Here is a 13101-nt window from a genome sequence, read left to right on the forward strand (position 1 = left end):
GAACAGTCCCAGGTTCGTCAGCCTTTCCTCATATGGGAGATGCTCCAGGCCCTTTGTCATCTTAGTGGCCCTCTGGTGGACTCTCTCCGGGAGATCCCTGTCTTTTTTGAACTGGAGAGCCTGGAATTTGACAGTATTCTAAATGTGACCTCACTAGGACAGAGTAGAGGGGGAGGATCACCTCCCTCGACCTGCTGGCCATGCTCTTTTAAATGCACCCCAGGATCCCACTGGCCTTCTTGGCCACAAAGGCACGCTGCTGGCTCATGGTCAACCTGCTGTCCATCAGAACACCCAGGTCCTTCTCCGCAGAGCTCCTCTCCAGCAGGTCAGTCCCTAACCTGTATTTATACACGCGGTTATTCCTCCCTAGGTGCAACACTCTACACTTGCTCTTGTTAAACCCATCAGGTTCCTCCCAGAATTATTTAGAGTCAAGCTCTGGTGTTCAGCTACATATCCTTCCAGCTTGACCATGACATTGTCTATATCCAACAACAAAAAGGCTGTTAGAAAGACATCTAAAATTCTCAGCATATTCTTTTTTGTTGCTGCCTTCATAAAATGAAGCAAACAGTTACCATTATGATCAAAGACTCTATTTCCTATTCTCCAGAGTGGAAGTCATAGAATCATAGAATCATATCTATTCTCTAGATGTTTTTCAATTTAAGGAAGGCCAGAAACACACCCCAGAAAACCCTAGCACACTCAATTAATTTTTATTGTTTGTAATCTACTGTTAAAATTATGTCACTCTTTTTCTGACTAGTTTTAGGCTAATAATTGGGTATTGTATTGAAAGTAGAAAGTGGAAGACAAGTGCCTTCAAATACGGCTAACTGCATTTTAAAATTTACTACTTTTTTTGTTTCAGAAGGCTTCTTGTGCAGTATTTATTTCACTAACACACTTTTTTTTTGTATATATCCTCTGGACATCAGTTACTTATAACTAAAATATATTACCTTTGAAATCTTGTCTCAGTAGTAATCTTTAGGCATTCTCTCTGTGTAAACTTTTTCTTAACTGTCCTGATTACAAGAATTCATAAGAATTGCTTAACAGTGATCACGATTTGCAGACTACTTCCTGACCTGAAAATTAAAGAAAGTACTATACACAAGGCACTTGTGATTGGGGTCACTGTTGTAACTGTTTTATTAACATAATTAAATCTCAATCAATTGCAGTCTCTAAAGCCTGTAGTGAAAACTGCAGTACAGACAAATCTGCTGAAAGTAATTTAGATAAAGATTCTTGTTAAATTCTATTTCCACCATCAACTGCTCTAATAAAAATATGTTTTCCTGAGAGGAATTGCTTTGAAAATTCTCTTATTGTTTCTGTCCCTCAAATATAGTAAAATCATACCTACGGCTAGTCAAGACTCTAAAGAGCATTTAATGTAGCTGCTGTTTATGTTTACACTGGTTATCAATAAAATGACAAGCGTATTTAGAGCACAAAAATTAAAATACTTATCTTCCCTAGCCTGCACCTTTTCAAGTGTTTGTTTCAGAGGCTACCTCTGTCACACCTCTCTATTCAATACTTCTCTCTTATGCCTGCAAGAAACTGATCGGAAGGTTGAAATTCAGCCTTCAAGAATGTCTCACAGTGGGAAAAATTTGCCATTTGATCTTTTCCTTTATTCCGTGCTGTGAGGAAAGTGTTTCATTTTAACAAAGTAAAAAAGGTATTTAGTTGGCTAAAATCTGTTTTTAATTTCAGAAGGAAAAAAAAACCAAACAACTAACCAACAAACCTTTGAAATTTAATCAGGAAAGAAGAAGGATATTTAAATAAATAAATAAATATATGCATACAATCAAATATATAAAAATATTCTTTTCTCTACACGCTGTTTTGATATGATTATTTTCAATAAGTGAACAATCATATCAGAGTGGACAAACAGAAGGTACTTGTATCTATGGAAACAACACTTTTTCACCTTCAAAGTTTTATTTTCAAAGGTTTGCATGCATGCATACCTAAATTTAAGATATATTTTATATCCACATAAAGGTGAAAAATCATTGATAAATGTTATACCTTTCACTATTTTTATACTGTTCGTTACATGTTACAGTCTTCATATCTAATATGAAGAAAGGAGTTCTGTTTTGGTTTTCAAAGAAGTTAGTTCATGCCTCCATTTTATCCAGTGTCAGCCTAACACAGGAAAAAGGGAATAATATGTGCTCTAGCAATAATATCATGATGACTTACAGAGCTAATGTTTTCTTTCCAAAATTGTTTTTCATTTGGCTGGAAAAAGCAAAACATATTTTACACGGTGGTATTTTCTTTATGCTTCTGCATTATGACTAATGAATTGAAAGCAAAAAATGTTCTTTTATATACTAGTGAGCCAATATTACCACATATTATAATGTTTAAATGATTAAATTGAATGTGATTGCAGATGGATCAAAACTGATAAATGCAGTAGAATAGTATTCTTAACACTATAAATACAGTGTTCACAGCTGGAATTGAAGAACGTGTCTGGGTTCAAGAGTCGTGTTTTCTTTTTGCACCATTGACTTTCTACTGCAGCTGAATTTCTTCTACATCAGAATCAAAAATATGTGTTGAAGAAAGTCAAAGGTGTATTTTTCATCTGAAAACCAAAAATACTTTATGTTATAAAAGAATATGAAGCTGCTCACTCATAGCAGATAATGGATCTTTTGCTACTTAGAAGAAACAGAAGGTTTTTTTATTAACTCAGACTTTTCCGAAAGTAACAGGAGCAGAAGTGTTTGTAAGAAGAAATTCTCCATTGTGGAGAACAAGACAGCAATTAACAGAAAAGTAATCTGCTCCTTCACAATTCTGTCTTACTGTGTTTGACTGTTTAGAAGAAACCTCTGCCTTTACTTCTCCCAAATTGTTATGCAAGGGAATGTGACATTAGCTGAAAATTCCTTTTCCTCTAGTATACAAATGGTCACAAGGCAAGGTTAATCTTTCCTGTGAATTTGATTACTAATGCTAAAATACTATTTTTATTTATTTCTCAGTTTAATAATTTCTCCCATGTGACATTTCACAGCACTTGACTACAACAAAACAGGAAACACAAATATTAATAAGCTGATGGACTTATGGCAATTTATATGAGAGTGAATATGATCCTGCACAAACGTACTCTCCCATTTTTACTGGAAACACTTTTATTCTATACGAACAACAGAAGATAGGACACATTCTGGGCTCATAACATATTATTGAAAGTGATGCAGAAAATCAACTTAAATGGAGTTCAGTATAGCAATAATAAGTACTACTGAATTTGTCATGAACTTAAAGAGTAAGGCAGAAAGCTACTGCCCTGGTTTCATCTGGGACAGCCTTGTCCTGATGTGCCTCGCATCACACTTTCATTGGAGCTGGAGTCCCTGCTGGAGAGGGCCAGGCTGAGGACTGGAGCAAAACTGGTGGTGGCATGGCACAGTGTACTCAGAGCTATCCCATCCTCACAGGTGTCCTGTTTTCGGCGGGGTTGTAGTTGATTTTCTTTATGGTATCTGCTAGGATGCTATGTTTTGGCTTTGGGAGAAAAACGATTTTGATAACACACTGATGTTTTAGATGTTGCTGAGTGGTGCTGTACAGAGCACCTACTGGTGAGAGGGGCTGAGAGGGCATAAGGATCTGGGAGGGGACAGAACCAGGACAGCTGGGCATTGGTCAGCGGGTGGTGAGACATTGCATTGTGCATCACTTGTTCTGTAAATATATATATATTTAACTTTACTGTTATTATTTTCCTTTTTTCTTCCTTTTCTGTCTTAGTATATAGTTTTCATCTCAACCCACACATTCTGCACTGTTTTTTTCTGATTCTCTCCCTCATCCCACTGGGAGGGGGGAGTGAGTGAATGACAGTGTGGTGCTGAGCTGCCTGCCTTGTTAAACCACAACAGCTACTTTATTACTTCATACTCTGAATAACATTTTCCTTAGTGTTAATTGTACAGAAACCTCCACCTACTCTAAGAAGAAAATCAGGTCAGTTAAACTGAGAACAACATATCTGCTCCAGGGAAAATATGTGCATATGGCTGTATGGATAGATACAGGCATGTGTATAGTTAAATGTTTACCTCCGTATCTGTAAGGATATACAGACACAAATGCATATCTATATATATGTACTTGCATACATATTACATTTTTTTATGTACTTATTTCCATGAAGACACGAAGTTCTTATTTTTCCCTTAATGCATCTGTGGTAGTCTGTAAATGGGAAAATTTTATGTGATGGGAAAATTTTATTTCAGTTAATAATGGATGTTCTTGTTGAATTTGCTGTTCCACTTGACTTTGCCAAAAGGCAAATGAAATAATATAGCATGCCAGCTTTCTCACTATTCACACAATATGAACATATGTAAAAGCTGTTTGCAACACTAGCATTTTTAAAGTATAGAGAAATGAATAACTAAGGCATTTATTTTCATTTATTCAATAGTAAAAAAATTAATTATTCATGTACAAATATAGTTCACAGTTTATAGCTTCTGTGCAAGCATTTTTTTTTATTTTGAATAACTAATTTAAACAGGACTCAAAATAACAGGCCAAATATAATAATTCACCACTGATTTAAGTCTAGATCATCAGAAATGGCAGCAATAAGAGATAGAATATTTTTGATGGGTTTTTTTTGTGTTTCAGATAACTGAATCTTTAAAATTTTTAATGTTTGCTACTCATGTTTTTTAGCAAATAGCAACTTACCTCATCACTCCCTTCCCTCTCTATATATTATTAATACCCTCATCTTAATAACTTCTTATTACATTTTGGGCGAATATGGTTGAATTAGAGTTCTAACTAGTTCAGGGAAAATTTACTTAATAAAGATCAACTTCCTCTCTTAAAATTATTGTACAGCTAGCCATAGATTTGGAAGGAAATACATTAAACTTTATACAGTATTATACTGCACACAAAATACACTTAATATTGTGAGAAGGAAGTAGTACAAAGTGCTGCAGCATAATAGTCTAGTAGAAATATGGAAGCATTCTTCAAGATTATTTCTTCATTATCAAACTTGATTCTGTGAAAAAGCATTGTGCCCATGTACAAACAGAATAACAAAGACAGTGATTTTCTATCCTGAAATTGCAGAGAAGCAAAGCAATCCTTTGAATTTGCACTGAACAGAAAGAAATATATATATTTTTTAAAGCCAAAAAGTTTAATTTCCACTTATCCTTCAGTCCTTACAAGACATCATAAAGCCAACAGCCCTTACTCCCTAACTCTATTTACAATGAATTTAATTGTTATTGATATACAAAACTGAATACAGAAAGTATGTAGGCATTTTAACTAATTACTTTATAAAGACCACCTCCATTAACCTGCTGGCAATGCTTTGCCTAATGCAGCCAAGGATACCATTATTTGTGGCAAGAGCACATTGCTGGCTCATGTTCAACTTGTTATCCGCAAGGACTCCCAGGGCCTTATTCACGGAGCTGCTTTCCAACTCACAGATCATCCCATAGTGTCTGGGTTTTTTTCTCCCTAGGTGCAGGACTTTGCACTTCTCCTTGCTCAACTATCAGAGCATTTACCCAGCCTGTTTCATTTCACTAACAAAGTGTCTTTTGTGAGCTGTTGAAGTGTGTTATGAAGTACAAAATTGTATGCTCACAGGAAAAAATTTGAAAAATGGTTTTTTATTCAATTGTATGTGCTCAGTGAAGGAGTTCAATGTTTCTGTCTCTAAATTCTGCCTCGGTAATTGAGATAAGGAGTTTTATCATCTTTTCAAGATGGTATGTCTAATCATTTTCATCTGGAATTTACAAGTTTGATTCCATGAATCTCACCACGTATTTCCCTTCCCTTCCCTTCCCTTCCCTTCCCTTCCCTTCCCTTCCCTTCCCTTCCCTTCCCTTCCCTTCCCTTCCCTTCCCTTCCCTTCCCTTCCCATTATAAAACAAGTCTTATCGCTTTAAATGAATTAGAAAAGGTAGAAAAACTTGACATGGCATATCAGATACTAATCTTTCAGATGGAAGAAAAGTATTAAAATGTTCTACTGGCACACATGAAGGAACAGAGAGTTTTGTTTAGACAAGCAAATACTTTAAAGGATCTGATAAATCATCGCTTGCTTGCCATGATTTTGAAAACAGAAGCAGTCTGCAACAAACAATCTTTCTGGCACCTCAGGGAACATCTGTTGGTCGTCTGCTTTAAAAGTGTGAAGTAAGACAGTAAATAGCAGTACACAAAAATAGGTCCTTCCAATATCAGAGATGAATGAATTGAAATGCTGAGAAATACTTTTTAATTCATCCTTATTTACTCAAGGTTATGAGAGGTTATTTATTTTTTTTATAGTTTATTTATTTATTTGTAAAAGGTAACAATTAAAGAGCTATATTGATCACTTATACTAAAACTGATATAATTATGCATCTTAAATATTCAAATTGGTCAGCAAAAGCACATGAAAAGAATGCCTGGGTAGAGAGTAATGCTGATGAAAAACAAACCAGATTATGAGTATGGTAGTAGAAGGTAAAGTATAAGTTTCAGTGTTTCCTACACTGAGAGTACATGAAAAATATAAGGATATATGGAATGCACATATGAGAATGCAAAAACAACAGCAACAACAAAATAAAAAATCCCACTGACTCAAGCAAACAAACAAACAAAATCCATAACAAGTGTCTGTAGATATTTAAAGATTACATTTACACCTGGGAGATTACGTAGCACTTTTCCATAATTTCAATAATTAGAGTAGAAAAATAAAGAAAAATCAGTTTATTTGCCACTAGAAGTTGAAGACAGGCTATTAGAGTAGTTTCATAGTATTCTGTGATGATCGAGTGTTTGCTTGTCAGTAGCTCCCAGATACATCAACTCTTCTCTGCTCTTCCATAAAGAGAAAAGTTTGAGTGTTTCAGATATATTGCTGGAACAACTAGCCTGTATATGTCCCACGCTCTGCTGGGGAGAAGAAACACAGCACATACTTTTTTAAATTAAATTTCAATCTCTTCCAGGCAGAATTAAAAACTTTTGAAGGAAGACATCTCCTACAGATAATATTTTAGTCCCTGCAAGACTGGAGACCATTTTTTAGGCTTTTTACAAACATGGTCATGAAATCATATATACAGGAATGGAACAAAATTTCTGTGAATCTACTTTGTGCACTAAGACTTCAGGAGAAATTTATATAAATGTATGCATTTATATGAACACATCTATCTAGTGAGGTTGTAAACTTTCCCCTCTTTTGTTAAAAATACATAAGCATATTTAGTAGATTTCAGTACTACTAGGGAAGAAGTTTGTATGAACCGAACAGCATCTCATGCGTAATCTTTCTCCTACACAGCTTTCAGCACAGCTGCTGATATGACATTTCATAATGTCATTGGAGTCGATCGTTCTTTTTCAAAAATGATAATCAAGATGACTTCTAACGTCAGCTCCTTGTGTGAATTCATCCATTTACAATACTTCCATCTGCTGTTATTATCCATTCTCCATTTTAAGGCAATACAGTGATATTTCTCCATCGTATTTCAAAAACAGTAGTGAAGTGATTGCCGTGTAGTTTAATTTTGGTTTTCCACTGCTCATCTTTCATTCTTTACACAATCAAAGCTTCTGCTAGAGTCAGGAGAAGTTTAAATGCCTGAAGAATGAAAATTAGATCTTTTGTCCGTGTGCAACGAATGGAGATTCACCACAGAGTAATAGCTCGAAAATACTGAATGAGGTCTGCTCATTAGCAACTTGTTTGCAGGTTGTAAGGGAACTGTTAGGTCAGGGCTTGAACTGGTGATTGAGCACCTGGTGAAGGACTGTGCCTGGCACAGGCAAATTGCTTGCACCTGTTTTCCCCAGGTGACCAGAAGGAGTGGACCCAGGGTGGAGCCACACTGGACTCATATAAAGGCCAGCCACTGAAGAGAGACCTAGGCTGTTTCATGAGTAGGAGTGCTGTATGGCTACATGTCCCTTTCACTGACTGGGTGAGCTTGAGTCTTCATTCTGTATATGGTTGTTGTCTACTTGTGGATATTTTGCCTAGTACTGCCAAGAACCTGTCAGAAGCAATTTTGCTTCTTTATGAACAAAACACAGGTTTTTGGTTATTTTGTGTGGCTGATTAAATTTTATATATTAGGACACATTCTCTATCACACAATTGTAGAATGGCTTGTATTGGAAAGGATCTTAAGGATCACATAGTTCTAACCCCCCTTCCTAAGGTTGCGATTGCCAGCCATCAAAGCCAGCTGCCTAGGGCCCCATCCAGCCTAGCCTTGAGGCCTTCTAGGGATGGGGGCATCCATAGCTTCTTTGGAAAGCCGTTTATCTGAATGGACAAAAAGTAAACAGACATTTCATATCCTACACGTATGACATAATAAAGGTAACAGGAATTACATAGTGATGCTTCCTATAAATTTTTGAAGAAAGTAATGCTGAGCATTAAACTCCTGGGTTTCCTATGCAATCAGGTCTTCAAAAATAAAAAAAAAAAGTAGATCTTCAATAAATTTATCACATTCATATCAATAACTAAAAGCAGTAAAAATATTTCTCTTGTGCATTGCGAAGAATGATATGCATAATTAAAAACTCTCTGAGGTCTGGGAATGTCTGTCTTCCATAATATTATTCAAGTTAGCCTACATCTTCCAATACTAACATAAAGTGTGAAAAATAAGAATAAGAAATTGTAGGATTGTAACTTGAATATGTGATTTTAGTAACTGTATGAAAATACAGGAACAAAATATACTATCAAATTATCAACTTAAATTATTGGTCCTACCAAATAATTTACAACAAAAAGGGGTTTTTATTATTGGGAGGAAAGTTAAAACTAAGCAGGGAAGACAACAAGGACAAGAAAAGGTAGAAATAGAGCAACCTAATTCATAGAATCAGAGCTTAGGTTGGATAGAACCTTAAAGACCATCCAGTTCCAACTCTGTGGAATGGGTAGGGTTGCCATTCACTAAATCAGCTGCTATATCAGGCTGCCTAGGAGTGTATCCAACCTGGTTTTGAATGCCTCAAGGGATGGGGCATCCACAACTTCTCTGGGTAACCTGTTCCTACACCTTACCAACCTGCGAGTAAAGAATTTCTTCCAAACATCTAACCTAAATCTCCCCTCTTCTAGTTTAAAGCTATTCCCTCTCGTCCTATTGGACCATGTAAGAAGTTGGTCCCCCTCCTGCTTGTAAGCTCCCTTCAAGTGCTGGGTGGCACAAATGATGTCTCCCTAGAGCCTTTTCTTCTTCAAGCTGAACAAGCCCAATTCCCTCTATCTTTCTTTAAAAGAGCGGTGATCATCTTTGTGACCTTCCTCTGGATCTGCAGCAGTAACTCTGTATCTTTGTTTTGTTGGGGGCCCTAGTCTTGGACATATTCCAGGTGGTGCCTTGCAAGGGCAGAGCAGAGGAAGACAATTTCCTCCCTTTCTGTGCTGGTCACCACTGTTTTGATGGAGCCTGGGGTACTGTTGGCCTTCCAGGCTACAAGACTACACTGCTGGCTCATGTCCAGTTTTTCATCCATCAGGACCCTCCAGTCCTTCCCTGCAGGGCTGCTCTCAAGGAGTTTTTCTCACAGTCTGTAGACGTGTCTGGGATTGCACTGACACAAGTGCAACACCTTGTGCATCACCTTGTTTTGAACCTCATTAGATTTACATGGGTCCAGATACCTTTGGATGGCATACTTTCCTTCTGCTGTGAAAACTGCACAACTCATTTTGGTGTTGTCAGCAAACTTGATGAGGATACTCATGATTCCGCTGTCTATGTGTCAACGGTTTACGGGCGTTCGGCCCAGTTCCGTGATGAAGGGGACGGGGGATCCACAGGCCCATGCCCCGGGAAAAGGGTAGGGAGATGGTTCAGAGAGCAAAGAACAGCGGCAACAATCTGAGGTGAAACAAACTGATTTACTAAATAAAATATCGGAATGCAAAACACACTATAATACAATATAATTACAATTTAAGCTGATAAATCCAATACAGAGAGAGAGAATGTCCCAAAATCAAGGTAGGCCTTACTCTACTACCAATGATAAGACGGCTGGAGAGCAAGGTGCTGCCAAGACGAGAGACAGCGGAAAAAGGGATGAGGTCTCGTGATCTGCAAGTTTTTATACTGCGAGCTTTTCTCTTTTCACTCTGGCTGGAAAAATGGTAACAGAGGAGAAAATAAGTACCGTGGGGACTGTAGTAGTCTTTCTCTTCTGAGAACTAGGTACATCCACTACGTGATATTATGATGTGGAATACCAATAACCGAAAATCACAAAACCATGACACTATGTCATTGATAAAGATTTTGAAGAGCACTGTTTGCACACCTAATTCCTGCAGCAGGAGGTGCTCCTTGAAAAAGAGCTCTAGTATTCTGTCTTGTAAATTGGTTTTACTTCTCCATGCTTCAAAATCCCTCTTAATACATCTGTCCTTACAACCGAGACACTATTAAACCTTCTGGAAGTGGAGGAGAGAATTTTGTGCTTAGATGTGTGGTCCATTTCCATGAAGACAGTGTCTCTATAGCTTTTTGCTCCCTGGAGAGATCTATTTTAGAAAGAACTAGTCAACAGTATTTGTTCTTGGAATATCTCCCTTAAGAGAATAGTTTGAGACAGTTGTTAAGGCTGGAGAAGAGGAGGCTCAGGAAGATTTCTTCATGTTTATACATACATGACTGATGGGTGCAAAGAGATGGAGCTAGGCTTTTCTAAGTAGGGCCCAGACAAGAAGCAATGGGCACAAGCATCAGAAAGCACCTCTTTACTCTAATGGTGAGTACTCTTTACTCTGATGGTGAAAGCACTGGAGCAGATTGCCTGGAGAGATTGTGGAGTCTCCTGGGAGATCTTCAAAAGCTACCTAGATGTGGTCCTGGCCCTGTCTGAGCAGCAGTTGGACAAGGTTGGTCCAGAGGCTTCTTTGAACCTTGACCACTCAGTAACTGATTCTGTGATTCAGCAAGCTGAATATTTTTTAATACTAACAGAAGAGCATAGGTTTCATACATAATGTGACAAGAAACCCCTAGAATGTTCACATTTTTGAAGATGTTTTGGGAGTAAAGAAAGTCTATGAACAAAAATTCCATTTTAGATTTCCAACAAGGGTCACAGGAGAAAGTGCTGAATTTGTTGTATGATTCTGTATGATATTACTGGATCACGTTTTTCAGCTGTAAGTCCTTTTGCTAACCTTTAAAAGTGAAAATGCCTACAACTTGATGAATATCCCACAAATCAATAAATTTTCTGTAGAGAACAGCCTTGGAAACGAAGTATTTCATTAAACCAAGTCCCATAGTTTTGCTTTTAAAATGAAAAAGCAGTCACAGCTTAGGAAAATATGGAAACTGTAATGAGTAATTAGGGATGGTGGGAAGGAATTCCTTTCTTGGAAATGTAGGTACAAATATTTACAGTACAATATGCTAGGCTAATCAAAATCTCTCAACTCCTGCAGGCCTGAGTATTTACAATATTTAATTTGCATTTTTTAATCAATACACTATCACCTGACAGACTTCAGTATATTAAAAAGACTCACTGATCTCTGCAAAATGGCATCTTTTAAATGTGAACATGAAGATCTTGGTGCCCTATAACTCTCCATGATGCCAAAATCCAAGGTTCAGGTGTTCAGATCTACTTCAAACTCCTGCACAATTTTTCACTTACTTCTTACAGCATATTATTGGTAGCCAGCCACTATTCCACTGCATTTCCTTATGTGAGAGAGAGACAGAGAGAAGGCAGAGAGAGTATAAAATGCACTGTGCAATGCAGAAGAGCAGCAACAGCAAGAGGGTACTGAGAAAGGAGTGCTCAAATTATTTATCTCTGTATTTCAGAACTTGGAATACTACTGAGAATGTTTTAGAGAATCAGCAAATAATATCAAATACAACAATGACTGAGATAAGATGATGCATTGACAAGCGGTGCAGGACAAGTACATCCAGCTGAAATATTTGAAACTTATCTAAGAAAGAAAAATACCATTGCTGGGGTGCAGGCAGATTTGTATTACTCAAAAGAATTATCAGGACATGGGAAGAAAAGCTGTACTGTAAATATGACAAACAGATGAATAGAGTACATAGGTATAATGCAAAAGTCAAAGTAAGATGTAATCACAGTTCAAGTTTTAGGAAGAATTAGGAGAGAGTTCAGTACCCAATTGATGCCCATAAATAAAGCAGGAAGGAAAGAACCTACTGAGGAACTAATGTGGGATGGAAAGTAGTGGGCATAAACTGGCCACAGGTAAAGATTATGTGAAAATGAGGAAAATGTAAAAAAAAAAATTCTTGTAATATTTATCAAGGCTTTGTATGAAATTTCTATCTGTAATAGCAAAAGCACTTGTTGATTCAGAAGTTCCTTTTAAAGTCGGTCTTCCACAATTTGTCTCCCCAAAATGGGATGAAATGTCACAAAATGGCGTGGTATCCTCAGGTTATTCATTTTCCATTATCTTAAGGGTCTATTATAGCAGTAATAGTAGTCTTGAAAAAGGTCTAAAGCTCTAAAAAGGTCACTTCTTAATCAAGTAGACTGCCTGGAGAGGTAGGAAAAAGGTTTAGAGGAGGCACTGTCAAGTTAGTTCAAGTACAAATAACTAAGACGCTAGGCATATTTGTGGTACACAATACTCTTGATAAAGACCTATCTGATTTCTCCAGAGAAGCAACCTTTCATCTTAAAAAAAACAGAATGTAAAAATTGGATTCTTTGTTATATATAACAACTCCTTGCTGCTATCAATTAAATGAACTATTATACAACCAGGGACTATAAATAGAATGATTATTGCTCCTGTCTAAGTCAATAAAGTTTGGAGTTTAAGGGAAAGTTAAAGGATTCAAAAAGAAAAGGTTGAAATATGTATAAATGAAGGAGTATATGTAAAGCTAGATTGTAACAGATACTATTTCTTGTCGATATGTCTAGAAGATAAACTAGAAACCAAAAACTGATCTACTGGCCTTAAAAATAAATAAATAAATAAATTCTGAGAGTTCT

Source organism: Numida meleagris, chromosome 2, assembly GCF_002078875.1.
Source record: "Numida meleagris isolate 19003 breed g44 Domestic line chromosome 2, NumMel1.0, whole genome shotgun sequence".
Classification (NCBI taxonomy): domain Eukaryota; kingdom Metazoa; phylum Chordata; class Aves; order Galliformes; family Numididae; genus Numida; species Numida meleagris.